General features: G+C 37.1%; 1 long non-coding RNA gene and 1 pseudogene across 1 annotated transcript in view; one reads left to right on the top strand and one right to left on the bottom strand.

The window, feature by feature from the left end:
• Positions 1 to 17,107, top strand: part of LOC103786875 (uncharacterized) — a 565,497-nt gene that overhangs the window by 214,745 nt on the left and 333,645 nt on the right. The window lies entirely within an intron of this gene.
• Positions 10,730 to 12,529, bottom strand: LOC100985027 (large ribosomal subunit protein uL18-like; annotated as a pseudogene).

The raw sequence follows: 17,107 nt of genomic DNA, 5'->3' as shown, positions 1-17,107 counted from the left end.
GAAATAGCAATACTGACATGTCAATGACGCATTAGCTTTTCCCAAAAGCAGATAAGTGTTGCTGTGTTCCTAAAGGTGTCCTGTTTGGACCAAAGTCAATGACAAAATCCTTACGAGTGTGTGGAACTTGAGATAGTAAATACATTTCTGTGGTATTTAATTAACTCACAGAGCAAAAGGCAAGTAAAATCTAGGAAACTGCAGCAATCAAAGCTATTAGAAAGCATCGTTTAAATGCACACATGCATGCACGCATGCATACATACACACACAAGCAAAATTAATTGCCGACTAGATTTTAAATCTAAAATACGCGCAATTTCTCTTGTGCACTGCATTTCTAAATGTCTTGATCTTTTCACTGGGTAAAAATATCAAATATTGAAGAAGAGATTGATCAAATTTTTGGCAAAATTCCTTTCAAAACATGACTAATGTATCACTGATGTATGGTTTTTTTTTTTTTTCACTCAAATCTTCCTCCAACCCCAAATAGCTTCTTTGCAGTGTATTTTCGCCCTCGTAGTGTTTTTTAGCCCTTGCTCTTCTCCCCACTATTAACCATGAACATACCTCAAACACATGTGAAAAGGTCATATTCAATGCATTTTCTAGGTCGGTGGTGCTGTTTTACCTTCCATTTGTATAGCATTTTACAAGTCCCAATGTGTTTCACATACTTTATCTCATTTCATTAGTCAACAACCCTGTGGAGTAATTAACATTTTTTTTAATTTAATGACATAGAAAGTTGAGGCTTAGGGTGATGGAGAGATTTACCCCAAATCAAACAACTAGTTTGTAGCAAAGTCTGGATTAAGATGCCTGAATTTCTGCTTTTAAGTTTAGTGATCACTCTTCTCTACCACAGCTATCCATGCTATTTTTAACCAGAATATCCTCAAATTCTCCAGCATTCTGGGACTACCCTCAGTGAATATTTCAAGAAAATGGCTGGATGCCCCAAAGCCCATACTCTGGGAAACTCAGCCTGCCTAAATTTCTCCAAGACTGATTAGAGCTTTTCCTTTTGGCTCTAGCTACAATGCCTATTTCTACTGCCTTCGGAACCTCTGCTCTTCTTTGTCTTTTCAACTCAAGTCTTCTTTCTGGAGGTATTGCCAGGGTACTCTGCTCCCACTAGCAGAATGCTAGTGCAACTGACAGGGGCCTCTTCCAAGCTTGACCTGTAGATACTCATGTGTGTGCTCCTCTGTGCTCTTTCCTCCTTCCCAAGGGTTGGAGTGGTTACATATTGGAAATCACATCTTGAAGATGGTGGAGATGACCTCTGACTGGGCTCATGAATAGTCACGTGGAGGAGAGCCATGCCCTGAACTGGGACCCCCTAGATCATTATGATAGTGAGAAAGACATTTCTATGTGCCTTAAATCACTTAATTGCTATTGTCTTATCCCAACTAATTCAACCTTCATAACCCAATATTAAATTGAAGTGACTTCCTAACCAAAGGTAAAGTTATCTCCCTAAGAGGAATCCTAGCTTTCTCTTAGCCCAACCAGCTTTTTAGATAATATCCTGTGTTCCCATTACCTGTTGTAGGATTTTGTAGAATGTTGGAAAAAGCATAGGCTCAGGGTCAGACAGACATGGGTTCAAGTGTGGGTTATGCACTTTTTATGGGTGTGTCATTGGACAAGTGGCTTAACCTCAGCCACAATTTTGTTATTATAAAGATGGGATATTTTCTTAGAATTAAACACAACACTATGTGTAAAATATTGTACTACAGGTTTCCTGATAAATCTGGCACATGGCACACAACCAATAAATAATAGTTATAGTTGTTACTCATGGAGTACATGTTTTAGGTTTCCCCATGGTAAGAAAAAGAAAAAGAAACATTGTGATTATGTTCCAACTGGGACAAACTGTTGATTATCAGAGATCTCACCTCTAATGTGAGAAATATGATCACACAACTTACCCTGCTTATTTTCTTGCAAACAATGGTCTCTTTTAATTTTTTTTTACCACTTTATACTCTTTTCTAACTTATTTCTCATGATGACACATTCAGTCCTTTACTAGCCCAGCAACTTTTGTTTTCAGCCCTGATACCTTGTTCATAATAAACATTAAAGATTTTTCATCGATCTAAACTCTGTTATAATTAGATGGGAATTGAAAGATCATTTGACTTATTAGTGCCTTCAATTTTCAGCCTCCAACAGGCGAGATGAAAATTTTTATGGAGGAGGAAAATTGAAATAATTCATGACAAGATGGCACAAATGTGAAAGATGTGATCATTATGTGTTAAACCAGTTAAGGCTGTAAGACAGTTTCTTAACAGTTCTCTCCCCCTAAATATATGTTTAGAATATCTATTTTGTTATTTTATAGTAAACACAAAAATGTATTAAAAATTTAATAACCATAGATCATCTTACCATCTATTATTAACATTTTTGTCTAATTACCTCCATTCTCTTTCTAAACTCTCTCTCTCTCTGATGTTTTGTTTTAGCTTCATTTCTGTTCTTTTCCAAATGTGAGTTCATACCATTTAGTTTTGCATTTTTCTTATTTCACTAAATATCGTGTAGTAAACATTTTTCCACCCAAGAAACATTTTTAGGTCTCGATTTACATTTCTACTGTTATACAACAGTAGCCATCTAAATTTGCAATAAGAGTCAGAGAAAGTTTTGAATTCCTAAATTTTCTTTTGTGGCAGCCCTTCTGCAGCTGTGAGAAATGCTGCTTTTGTCAAAATCCTCTTGGCTCCTATCACCTGACCCTCATTTATGCTACAGAGCTAGTAGTACTACTGGCAGGATGGGGAATCCATGCCATTTTGTGGTGCTTACCCTCAGGGGTATTCCTGGAAAATGGATACAGGGAGGGCTTTAGTTCATTACCACTAGCAGTCAGATCTTTAACTTCTCCTTCAAACACTCATATGTAACACAGATGACTTTTATGTCTTTTACCTAAGCTCTGAACTACCGTTTACTATTCTTTTAGATAGCAAGATTTAAAAAAATAAGTCAAAACACCAAAAATCCTAGACTAGAAGCTAATACTATCAAGAAAGGGTAATAATGATGACCTCATAATCTGGTAGCATGGGTATTCTGTGGAGACTTGGGGGATGACTTAGTCCCTGGAAATATCCAAAACCACAGGTTGAAACATTATTGCAACATTGAGGGTTTTGAAACCCTCTAGGAACATTGAGGGCCTCAAGCTAAATGTGAACATGAATATCTTATGGAAGATGAGAGAGTCCTCTATCGCATTGGAGCGAAAAGATGCAGGGCGAATGTAGAAAGCAGAGTTTTTTGTTTTTTGTTTATTTTTTAGCCTACGATTTATACCTTCTCTCTCTCTCCCCCATTAAACACACCAAGAACACTTAATAAATTCATAATGCTGAATTGGCAACCAAATTTGTAGGGAAGGGTGTGGAGCAGGGAGGTGAAAACCAAGGGATTCCATAAGAAATTGCCTCTGCTACCTCATCCATCTCTTAAAGCAAATAATACATGCAGCACTCAGGCTGCTGAGGTCACCAAAGAATGTATGTTTTTGTGTGGTTATAACAAATTAAAAAAATAAATTAAGTCATCAGCTCAGCAGGAAAGTGCTTAAAATCTTGTTTTATAGTTTTTAATGCTGTTCTGAAATTAAAATAACAAAGAAGCCTTTTCCTGAAATATACATATAATAATTATGTACATGTAAATTTCTAATGTAGTTTTCCATTTTGTTTTGTTTTGTTATTGCGTTTGCATACTGAGATGGTTTGGTTGTGTCCCCACCCAAATCTCATCTTGAATTGTAACTCCTACAATTCCCATGTGTCATGGGAGGACCCAGTGATAGGTAATTGAATCATGGGGCCAGGACTTTCTCATGTTGTTCTCACAATAGTTAATAAGTCTCACGAGATCTGATGGTTTTTAAAAGAGGAGTTTGCCTGCACAGACTCTCTTTCTCTTTGCCTGCTGCCATCCACATAAGATGTGACTTGCTCCTCCTTGTGTTCCTCCATGATCGTGAGGCCTCCCCAGCCATGTGAAAATGTAAGTCCAAAAAAACTCTTCCTTTTGTAAATTTCTCAGTCTCAGGTATGTCTTTATCAACAGCGTGAAAAACAGATTAATATACATACTCAGAAAGTCCCTTCTCTGCCCCTTTTGCTGCCACTCATTGATTCCAAATAAAGAAAAGGTGTAGAATAAAGTGGAAGTGTAAACTTGGTGTTCTTTTATGCAGAAATAAAGAGGTACACATGCTATCTTTGGCTTTGTGGATTTAGATGCATAAGATGCATGCCTGTTTTCTGCACAAGGACTGCCTTGGTTACAACACATAGAGATGAGTTTAACAGAGTTAAGGGCTAAGAGTTTGTAGCATTCAGTGAAGAAAGGTGAGTTGTTACAGGGGAGAAGATGCAGCATCTGCTGATGTACAGGCTTCAACATGCCATGTGGTTCATTTAGCCTCCTAGCAATATCTCTGTGGAGTGTCTCTTCCTTACTCGTGAAGATTGAGGGCATATAGAAGCCAATTTTTAAAATAAGAAGAAAAAAATGAATGTTGAAAATTGTGTTATCTTCCCTCTGCTTAAGCATGATTAACCGCTTGATCATCTAGGCCTTTATAAACCCTGTTACTGATCCATTTTGACTGGGATAAACAGTTCTATAATGGAAGCATCAGATTTAGAAGATGCTATGTCTTCTAATCCTACTCTAGAGGGGTTAAAATTCGACAGGGACAATTAGCACCTATTTTCATAGCATTATGGTATTTTGGAGCCAATAACAAACTTAAGAGTTCAAGTCCAACTCAATCATTTCTCATAGAAGGATGCGGAGGCTGTGAGAAGCATATACCCTGGTTAAAACCCTACCCCCTCACCTCCTGAAACGTTGTTTCTAAACTCCCCACCTGCTGTCTGTCTGTGGAGAATACAGCATAGCAAGATATGAGTTTAAATCTTTGTAAGAGCCGTTTTAGTTAGTCCTGAAAAGAAATTTCTAGGCAGCAAAAGCCATAAAACATGCAAGAAGTTTACAAAGGATAAATATGTGCTCTCCTTCTTCTGTGTGTATGTTGGTGTGCTGGTCGGGTCATTTTCTATTTCAGATAAAGATTAACCCATAGGGTTTGTTTGAATTTCAAAGTGCTTACATATTCATACATACTTCTGTGTGCATTTAAGTCATCATTATCTAGAATATATTATGTGATACAAGCTTCAAACAAAGCATGGACTCCTTTTCTTCTCTTACTACAGAATGGCTGTAGTATCTGAACTTTACTATCTAAAATGCTTGAACATGTTGTTTTTCTTTTAAAATTAAATAATAAACATGACCATCAGAGATTGGGTAGCAACTAAGAGAAAGGGTCCAAGGAAGAGGAGAAATGGCTCTCTCTGCTCTGACACTGCTTTTAAAAAATATTCCTTGACACCTACTAACCTTGATGATTTTCTTCAGTAAAATGAAAGGGTTGGAGTTCATGAAGAATAACTTTAAAGATACATGGTTCAGATGCCCCCTATGCGTATCTATCTGTCCTGTTTTGATATAAGGCACTTTACCATGCTTGTCCATCTTATCATGCTGTATCTTAACCACACACAGTGATGCCCTAAGGGAATTACTGAGCAGCTGCCATGTGATTGCAGTTTCTCTTTGTCTAGATAAATGGTAAAAAGTGTTGAGTGGAACTCGGCAAACATATACCATTAAATAATACAAAGCAAGTAAATAGCATAGTAAGAGTATAAGTTTTGGAGCCAAAATAAACCTAGAGTTGAATCTTACTCTGTTCCTTATTAGATATTGATACCTTGTAAAAATCATTTATCCTTCCTTTTTTTATTTCCAACTTTTATTTTAAGGTCAGGGGTATATATGCAGGATGTGCAGGTTTGTTACATAGGTAAATGTGTGCCATGGTGGTTTGCTGCACAGATCACCCCATCACCTAGGTATTAAGCCCAGCATCCATTAGCTATGCTTCCTGATCCTCTCTCTCTTCCCACCCCCAACCCTCCAACAGGCCCCAGCATGTGTTGTTTTCCCCAATGTGTCCATGTTTTCTTATTATTCAGTTCCCACTTAGAAGTGAGAACACACATTATTTGGTTTTCTGTTCCCACGTTAATTTGCTAAGGGACTTGTACTTCTTATGTCTCAGTTTCCTCAGCTGTAAAATAGGGATAATGATTAATGTGAGGATTAAATTGGATAATACATATAAAGTGACTAACATAAAATAGTTTGTTGTTGTTTTTGTTTTTGAGATGGAGTTTTGCTCTTGTTGCCCAGGCTGGAGAGCAGTGGTGCAATCTTGGCTCACTGCAACCTCCGCCTCAGCTCACTGCAACCAGGCTCAAGCGATTCTCCTGCCTCAGCCTCCGGAGTACCTGGGATTACAGGCATCTGCCACCACACCTGGCTAATTTTTTGTATTTTTAGTAGAGATGGGGGTTCAACATGTTGGCCAGGCTGGTCTCAAACTCTGGACCTCAGGTGATCCACCTGCTTCAGCCTCCGGAGTACCTGGGATTACAGGCATCTGCCACCACACCTGGCTAATTTTTTGTATTTTTAGTAGAGATGGGGGTTCAACATGTTGGCCAGGCTGGTCTCAAACTCTGGACCTCAGGTGATCCACCTGCTTCAGCCTCCTAAAGTGCTGGGATTATAGACGTGAGCCACCGTGCCTGGCCCATAAAATAATTTTGAATAAATTTGCAGACTAACTAGAAATTCTTAGTCCTGTAAATGTCTGAAATTCCATGGCTATTCAGACTTGGAGAAATGATGTAGACAAAATTATCCTCAATGACTTTTGTCCCTTTAGTATTTAAAGGAAGAGATCAGTTACATTGTCTGCAGTACAATCATCATTTCATTTCTTTTTGGCCTGCATGAGCTGCTTTCTGAGCCAGATAACAGTAGAAAACTGGAATCCCATGCTGCCTGGGCCAGCACTCTAAATGGTCACTTGATATCCCCAGAAGCAGACAGGTGACTGCATGAAAATAGCTTGTACTCCCCAATGCACATATAAAACAAAATAAGCTAAGTTTTCACCAAGGTTTGAATAAGGCAATATAGACAACTTCCTTATTATGTCAATATCTTTCTTTCTTCACCAGAGAATTTCTTATGTTCTAAACTCGTTATGGGAAGAGGCTGCTTCTTATTGCACAAGGGTAACTTCTAATACAGACCCATAATCAGATAGTCTAGACTTTCAGAGTTAAAAGCACCCTGCTTTCCACTCAGGAAGCCCATTCCATGGCTTCTCCAATGGATTGGTTTGTTAGAAGAGTGTAAGTGCCACGTGGGTCATGTTGAGCAGCCCTAGTTGTTAGAAAGTACTTTCACATGTTGACTCAAATATTCATCTCCACATAGTTATTATCTACCTACTTATCCCTCTGAAGAAACACGTGCTGAACAACAGAGGCCAAAACCAAGTGGGCATTCTAAGCATATGTGAGAAATCCTGTCAGCAACACTAGATTAGGGCCCTGGTTACTGGAACAAAATTCAGGGAAACAAAACCTGTTATACTATGTTTGCCTCCTTTGTATTTAAATCGGCTTGTTCTAGCTGTAGCCATTGCAATGGGGGTTTTTCTTCCAGCCAGTACTTGACTAGAGAAATAATTTACCTCTCACGAAGTAAATGTCTTGTGTTACTAAAAAGTTATTTTGCCTGCAACAAATCCAACTAAGAACAGCTCAATAAAGAATTGATTTTCACATAGAATAAGAGATCCAGAGGGAGGCAATCCACTGCATCATCTTTAGTCTGCTGGACTTTTATGGCATCATCACTTGATGGCCATCATGTCAAGGAAAAAAAGAGCGGGGAAGGAGCTTTGCTTCCCCTTATCTGTCCTCTTATCAAGTTAGCAAAAATTTTCCCAAGTGACCCCAGAGAGAGACATTATTTTGTATTTTATTGACCAAAAAATGTATTGCCTGCCAAATGCATGGGCAAGGAGGCATGACAAATTAACACTTAAATTTCCCACATTCATAATAAAATTAGGTAAAGAGGAATGGATTGGAAGTGGGTGTTGAGTTAGTGAGTCAGAAGGATCTGCCACACACCTCAAAGACTATCCTTGATCATATCATCTAAGTACACACTCCTTCATCCGAACTTGCAAACCACTTACAGTCTGTGTATGGACAAGCTCTTGGCTTCTTGATAATATTTGTATATGATTCTCTTGTGTTCCCAACTGATTATATATCTGGGTCATCTCTTTAGGAGCTGAAAATAGGTTTAATACTATCTTAAAATTGTGTGAAATTACAAAATTTTCTAAGAGCTTCCAACCACATGTCATTATTTGCTTTACTGCAAGGCAAGGATTTTTACTTCCATTTTACAGAGAATTTGAGACTCAAAGAGATTATATGATTTACCTAGGCATGATTTATACCCAAGACTAGCACTTTTGCATAAGACTGTTAAGTCAGTGATTTCTCAATGACTTTATATTATAAATTATGTACACACATACACACACAGATATAAAGAAAGATCTAACAAAGCTAAATATCCTTACAACACTATGGCATAGCTATATACAATTATACAAGATTGATCTAAAATTGAATGGTCTGCCATCCTAGTTAAAAATTGCTGAAGTCTATCCATGGATAATGTGTAGCATGATTACATAAGTTAATATCCAGGCTGAATTACTTAAAAATCATCTATCAATAATTTCTTCACAACAACAGTAAATTGGAACTTTCTTTGGCAAATAAGGACTTATAGTCAACCAGGCAATGAATAAAGATGGTATTGTAGAGCCTGGAACTTATTGGGAGATAAGAGACTGGAGAGAAAGGTTTACAAGGTATACCCAGAATCATAGGATTAATGTTTTTCTGAATGTAAGGAGCTGAAGTAAAAGGGCAAGAACTAAGGATACTAAAACATAATATTGAAAGTATATACTTAGTAGTCAAACAAGAAACAATTAAGGTTCATATAATATTGTTCCTTTGGCAACAAAGAAAATATTAACTTCACTTTCATTAAACTATTACTTTCCATTTTCTTAACATGAAGAAGTCAAATAATCTAAGATGAAGCCATCCATAGAGCTTGAGGTAGAAAATAGAAGGAGCACGGTTTTTCAGGAAGATTTTTCCTCACCCACCTGATTTTTTTTTTTTTTTTTTTTTTTTTTTGAGACACAGTTTCACTCTGTCACCCAGGCTGGAGTGCAGTGGCATGATCTCAGTTCACTGCAACCTCTTCCTCTTGGGCGCAAGCAATTCTCCCTGCGTCAGCCTCCCAAGTAGCTGGGATAACAGGCATGCACCACCATACCTGGGTAATTTATGTGTTTTTAGTGGAGATGGGGTTTCATGGTGTTGGCCAGGCTGATCTCAAACTCCTAACCTCAAGTGATCCGACCACCTTGGCCTCCAAAAGTGCTGGGATTACAGGCGTGAACCACCACGCCCAGCTGCCACTTGATTTTTTTCTGCTCCCTTCTTTTCTGCTTTTAATCACTCCACATAGTCTGTCACCTGTTTTTAACAATTATGGTGTCTACCGTATTCCACATATTATGAAAGAATTGGGACTTTAAAGATCACAGCAGCTCATCGTCTACTGAGGGGAATAATGAATGGACAACAAAGATTGGCAAGGGCCATAGGAAGAGTTTACTGTGGTGTGCATGGGGAATATGTAAAATAACTTCAGGAATAAGTCAAGACCTTCTAGTAGAAAATAATTTTTTAAACAGTTTTAATAAAGAATTTGACTCCAATTTTGACGTTTGACTGCTGACAGCTTTGAAGTCACACCCATCTTTCATCCCCTTCAGCTCACATTTGGAGAAGCCTATAATAAATTCCAGATATCCCCTTCTTTGGTAATTGTGGGAGTTTCAAATTATGCAAGTCCTGCCCATGAGGAGAACCCTCACCCGAGTCCTGCCACCTAACCACAATAAAAACCCCAAGCTGGTCTCCCCTTTCTTGCTATTCAAGTCATTACCAGACCAATTTGGAAAGCCTGTTCTTCTATCCCCAGAAAGTCTCATTGTGTGCATTATAAACTTTTTCATACCCTCTTGGTGTGTCCGTGGCATCATCTGTCTCAATATCGAAACCTCAAGTTTGGATGGTGCTGTTTTATGTCTGCAGAATGACCAAAACAGAAGGTTTATTGAGGTATAATTTACATACTACGAAATTTACCCATGTTAGTGTATAATTTAATAATTTTTAGTAAAATTACAGAGTTTTACAACCATCACCAAAATGAGTTTTAGAACATATTTATCACCCAAAAAGAGCCTCTGCTTGTGTTTGTAGTCAGTCCCTTCTCCTACCTTAGCCCTAGGTAACCACTAATCTGCTCTGTCTCTATAGATTTGCTTCTCCTAGACATTTCATATAAAAGGATACATACAAATGTAGTCTTTTGTGCCTACCTTTTTTCTGTTGGCATAAGGTTTTGGAGATTATTCCATGTTGTTGCATGTGTCAGTCCTTCTTTCCTTTTTCATTACTGAATAGTATTCCATTGTAGGGATATACCACATTTTGTATATCCATTCAGCAGTTGTTGGAAATTTGTACTGTTTCCACTTTTTGGTTATTATGGAGAGCGTTATTCACATGAAAATATTGGTATGGGCATGTGCTTTAACTTCTCTTGGGTTGACATCTAGGAAGAGAATTGCAAAGTCACTTGGTAAATTTATATGTAACTTGTTAAAGAACCTGCTAAACTGTTTCCAAAGTGGCTGAACCATTTTACATTCCCACTAGCCATGTGAAACACTCCATTTTCTCCACATTCTAGTTAGCCCTTGTCTCTATTTGTATTTTGGATTATGGCTATCTAGTGGGTATGAAATTATATCTCATTGTGATTTGGATGTTCATTTTCCTAATGATTAACCACACTGAGAATCTTTTCATGTGTTTATTAGCATTCATACATCTTTTTTGGTGAAATATCTATTCAAATATTTTGCTTGGTTTTTTATTTCTTTTTTATTTGTTTAGTCAATAAGTTTATTGTCTTTATCTGAAAAATTCTCACAGAAAATTGTTCAGTGTAGGTAGCTCTTGGCAGCCTGCTCCTGAGCTCTGAGGAAGCTTGTCTTCTTTTGAGCTACCTGATCTTTCTTCTGGGCAAGGGACATTTTCAGATGGTTCCACTTCTTTTTTCAAACTTCTTTCTCGGGCTTCCTCTCATAGACTGGATTCTCTTATATAGCAGCATGAGCTTTCTTGTACATCTCCTTCATGTCTGAAGTTATGCTGTTCTTTATGTATTAAGAGAAACATTTCTTGTAAGCGTCTTCATCTTTTTCTATTAGGTAACACATGTAGTCTGCAGCATTTGGATCCATAATGTGCTTTTGATGTACTTCTGCATTAAATTTCTTGCTTTCAGAATCATAACCAGGAAATCGTTTAATATTGTGAGGAATCAACAAACCTCCATCCACAACTCCTTTCAGGACCCCATAAAAGTTTATCGGTAGTTCTGGCAAGGCCTGCATCCAAATAGCAGGTAAAGGCACCTGGCTGACCATCAATGGTTTTTACATTGTATTCATCTCCATTCATCTCTACTTGGACTTCTTAGATCTTGTCCATGCCAAACCTACTGAGAAGTCTGCAGGCCAGCAGGAGGCCAGTACAGTATGCTATAGCATAATTTGTCAGGCCAACCTTCACACCATGTTTTGGCAGCTCATATGCATAAGCTGCATACATTATCATATTCCCTCCTATATGGGCATAAGCAATCTGACAAATGATATCTCTGTCTGTTACACAAACTATCACCCTGTATTTAGGCATGTTGTACTTATTTTTATCTTATATCACCAAGGATTTCTGAGCATAGTAATCAGTTTTACCCTGTCATTGTCTTCTACATTTCACTTAGTATCTCTTAAAGTAGGCCTTACTCTTGACAACTTTAACAAACCCCATCCTGAGAAACAGAAACTCATATCTGTGGCTCAACACAGATCTACAGGTCTAGCAACACTGGGGGTGGGGGGGAGGTGGGGTGGGGAAGAAGGCCTTTTACCTGTTTTTTTTGTTTGTTTGTTTTTTGTTTTTTGAGATGGAGTCTCGCTCTGTTGCCCAGGCTGGAGTGCAGTTGCGCGATCTCAGCTCACTGCAAGCTCCGCCTTGTGGGTTCACGCCATTCTTCTGCCTCAGCCTCCCAAGTAGCTGGGACTACAGGCGCCCGCCACCACGCCTGGCTAATTTTTTGTATTTTTGGTAGAGATGGGGTTTCACCATGTTAGCCAGGATGGTCTCAATCTCCTGACCTCGTGATCCACCCACCTCGGCCTCCCAAAGTGCAGGGATTACAGGCGTGAGCCACCGTGCCCAGCCTACCTGTTTTAATTGAGTTGTTTGTCTTACTAAGTTGTAAATGCTCTTTATATATGTTGAATACATACATATGTTGAATATATGTTGAATACAAGTTATTTGTCAGATATCTCATTTGCAAATAATTTTTTTCTAGTACATGGCTTGTGTTCTCATTTCTTAATGATGTCTTTTGAAGTGCAAGAGTTTTAAATTTTGAAGAAATCAAATTTATCAATATTTTATTTTATGGATTGTGCTTTTTAGGTATCATATCTAAGAATGTGCTGCCTAACTCTTTATAGTATTAATATTAACTCATACATTTAAGTTTATAATCCATTTGAATTTAACTTTTTTGTAGAATGTAAGATGAGTCTAAATTCATCTTTTTGCAGGTTGTTACCTAACTGACCCTGCACCATTTATTAAAAAGACCATCATTTCTCCCATTGAATAACCTTGGTAACTTTGCTAGAAATTGATTGACCTTAAATGTAAGGGTTTATTTTTGTACTATCAATTTTGTTTCACTGACTTGTACAGATGTTCCTCAACTTATTATGGAGTTACACAGTGATAAACCCATGATAAGTTGAAAACGTCATTAAGTCAAAAATGGACATTTTGTTGACATGATGGGATACAAAAACACAAAACATAATACCAAAGAAGGCTAACAACACAGTTCACTGTAGAGTATGGGTTGTTTGCCCTTGTGATTGCACGCCTGACTGGGAGCTGTGGCCTACCACCACTGCCCGTCATTGCAAGAGAGTATTATATTACATACCACTAGTCTGGGAAAAAAAATCTAACTTCAAAATTCAAGATATGGTTTCTGCTGAATGCATAACATCATTACATTGTAAAGTAAAAAAAAATTCATAAGTCAAACCATTATAAGTTACAAACCGTCTGTGTGTCTATCCTTATGCCAGATTATTGTAGCTTCATAGTAAATTTTAAAATCAGGAAGTGGAAGTTCTTCAACTTTGGATTTTTCCAAAACTGTTTTGGCTATTCTGATTCTTTTGCATTTCCATGTAAATTTTAAGACTACTAATTTGCAATAATTCCTGCTAGGATTTTGTTAGGTACTGCATTAAACCTGTACATTAATTTGAAGAGAATTGATATCTTAACAATATTGACTTTCACAATCCATAAACATGGAATGTTTCTCCATTTATTAAAGCTTTTAATGTTTCTTTCAGACGTATTTATAGTTGTTGGTGTTTAAGTCTTGTATTGATTTTGTTAAACTTATTTCTAATTACTTTATTATTTTGATTCTATTATGATTAGAATTGTTTTTGTAATTTCATTTTCAGATTGTTAAGTGCTAGGATATGGAAATACAGCTGATTTTTGTATATTGATTCTGTATTCTGCAAACTTGCTAATTTATTAGTACTAGTAGTGTTTTGTAGATTCCTGAGAATTTTCTTCATACAGGATAATGTCATCTACAAATAAGAAAAGTTCAATTCGTTCATTTCCAATGTAGATGCCATTTATTTTCATTGTCTAAATGTATTGGCCAGGACTTCCATGAATATATTTAATAGAAGTGATAACAGCAGACACCCTTGGGTTGTTTCCAGTCTTAGGGGGAAAGTATACTATTAAGTACGATGTTAGCTGTAGGTTTTCTGTAGATGTCTTTTGTCAGGCTAAGGAAGTTCACCGTGTTAGCCAGGATGGTCTGGATCTCCTGACCTTGTGATCCACCCGTCTCAGCCTCTCAAAGTGCTGGGATTACAGGTGTGAGCCACCACACTGGCCTTGTTGAGAGTTTAAAATCATAAATGAGTGAGTTTTGTCAAATGCTTTTTCTGATTTGATTGAGGCGGTTATGTATTTTTGTCCTTTATCCTATTAACATGATATATTACATTAACTGATTCTTGGATGTTAAAGCAATTACATGCTCCTGGGATACAGTGTACTTGTACTTGATTATACTATATAATCCTTTTTACTTAATTTCTGGATTTGAGTTGCTAAAATGTTGTTGAGGGTTTTTATATCAATATATATGAAATATATCAGTGTAGTTTTATTTTACTGTAATATCTTTGATTAGCTTGTATAACAGGGTAATATCAACTTCACAGTATGAGTTAGAAACTATTCCCTTTTCTTCTATTACCTTGAATAGTTTGTGAAGTATTGGCATTAATTTTTCTTTCTTTCTTTTTTTTTTTTTTTTTTTTTGAGACAGAGTCTGGCTCTGTTGCCCAGGCTGGAGTGCAGTGGCACGATCTTGGCTCACTGCAAGCTCCACCTCCCAGGTTCACACCATTCTCCTCCTCAGCCTCCCGAGTAGCTAGGACTACAAGTGCCTGCCACCACGTCTGGCTAATTTTTTGTATTTTGAGTAGAGATGGGGTTTCAACATGTTAGCCAGGATGGTCTCGATCTCCTGAGCTTGTCATCCGCCTTCATCGGCCTCCCAAAGTGCGAGGATTGCAGATGAAAGTAATGCAGAGATTTCACCAAGGGAGCCTCTGGGCCTAGTTGTTTCTTCATGGGAAATTTTTTAGTTATTAATCCAATAGTTTTGATTGTTATAAGTCTATTCCATTTTCTGTATCTTCTTTAGTCATTGTTAGTAATTCGTGTCTTTCTAGGAACCATTTCATCTTAGTTACCTAATTTGTTGGCACAAGTTTGTTCATAGTATTCTCTTTCTTTTAGTGTCTATAGAGATTGTGTGATGTCCGCTCTTTAATTCCTGGTTTTGGTAATTTATATCTTTTCTCTCTTTTTTTTCCCTTAGCCAGTCAATTTTGTTGATCTTTTAAAGGACCAACTATTGTTTGCATTAATTTTTCTTTAGTGCTTTCTGTTTTCCATTTCATGGATTCTACTTCTTTATTTTTTTCTTTTCTCCAGAAGTATTTGTACTTAGTTTGCTTTTCTTTTCTATTTTCTTAAGGTGCAAGATTAAGTTATTAATTTGATATGTTTCTTATATTCTACTATCAGGTTAAAGATACAAACAACTCTCTTCCTAAGCACTGCTTTTGCTGCATCCCATGAATTTTGATAGGTTGTTTTGTTTTCTTTCAGTATAAAATGTTCTAATTTTCTTTGTGATTTCTTCTTGAACTCATGAGTTAGTAAGAAATGGGTGGTTAAATTTTTTAATGTTTATGGATTTCCAAAATTTCTTGCAGTTTTTCCTTCTAATTTAATTCTGTTGTAGTTAGAGAACATACTTGGTCTGACTCCAGCCTTTTTTTTTTAATTTAAGACAGAGTCTCACTCTGTTGCTGAGGCTGGAGTGCAGTGGTGTGATCTCAGCTCACTGCAAGCTCTGCCTCCCAGGTTCATGCCATTCTCCTGCCTCAGCCTCCTGAGTAGCTGGGACTATAGGGGCCCGCCACCATGCCTGGCTAGTTTTTTGTATTTTTAGTAGTGATGGGGGTTTCACCGTGTTAGCCAGGATGGTCTTGATCTCCTGACCTCGTGATCCACCCACCTCAGCCTCCCAAAGTGCTGGGATTACAGGCATGAGCCACCACGCCAGTCCCTCAGCCTTTTTAAGTTATTAAAACTTGTTTATTGCCTAGCATGTGATCTTTTCAAGAAAATGTATTATGTATGCTTTTAAATCAGTTGAAAGAAAAATATACTTTTTAGTATGTAATTACCTTATTGGTGGTCTTTATTTCTTCATGTGAATTTGAGTCACTGTCTAGTGTCATTTTCTTTCATCCTGAAGAACTTCCTTCAGTAATATTTTTCCCCTCTTGTCTTTTTTTCTCTGAGACTTCCATTTCATATATGTTGATATGTTTGATGGTTTCCTATATATCTCTGCAGCTCTATTTTTCTTCATTTTTACTTTTGTCCTTCAGATTAGTTAATTTTTATTGATCTATCTTATAAGTTTTCTGACTATTTTTCCTGCTAGCTCAAATCAGTTGTTGAATACCTCCAGTGAATTTTTATTTCATTGAATGTACTTTTTAATCCCCAAATTTCCATTTTCTTCTTTTTAAAAAATACTTTTTACTGCTTCATTTATATTCTCTATTTGCTAGGTAATTGTCATCATGTTTTTCTTTAATTCTTTAAATACGATTTTCTAAATATGCTGTAAATGTAATTATGATAGTTGCTTTTTCTTCTAAGTCCAACTTGGGCCCTCACAAATGTAGTTTCTAATAAACATCTCCTTCCCTCTGTATGAGTCACACTTTCTAGTTCTTTCATGACGTGTAATCTCTTGTTGAAAACTGGACATTTTGGATACTACATTGTTGAAATTCTAAATTCCAAATCCTCTCTCCCAGTGGTTGTATTTGTTATTATTTTTTGCTTGCTGGCTTCCTTGTTTACTTGTTTTGTGACTTGCTTGGAATAATTCTGTGGAATCTATCTCACCATATAGTATAGCCACTGATGTCTCTGCTCAGTTTTTTGTTTATTAAATCTTTGTTTTCATTTTTAAGCCTGTCATTTTAGTGGTCACCTTTGGATCTATATAATATCGTCATCAGTTAATAATTAGTAAGAGCTTGTGCTTAAACACTTTTTCTCAGTAAAGTTTCCACCTTTTTGATTTTGGTTTTCTTTTGTTTTTTGTTTTTTTTTTTTGAGACAGAGTCTCGCTCTGTCACCCAGGCTGGAGTGCAGTGGCGTGATCTTGGCTCACTGAAACTTCCGCCTGCCAGGTTCAAGCGATTCTCCTGCCTCAGCCTTGG

This window comes from Pan paniscus, chromosome 5 (genome assembly GCF_029289425.2).
Source record: "Pan paniscus chromosome 5, NHGRI_mPanPan1-v2.0_pri, whole genome shotgun sequence".
In the NCBI taxonomy this organism is placed as follows: Eukaryota; Metazoa; Chordata; class Mammalia; order Primates; family Hominidae; genus Pan; species Pan paniscus.
This window is presented reverse-complemented; position numbering and strand designations above follow the sequence as displayed.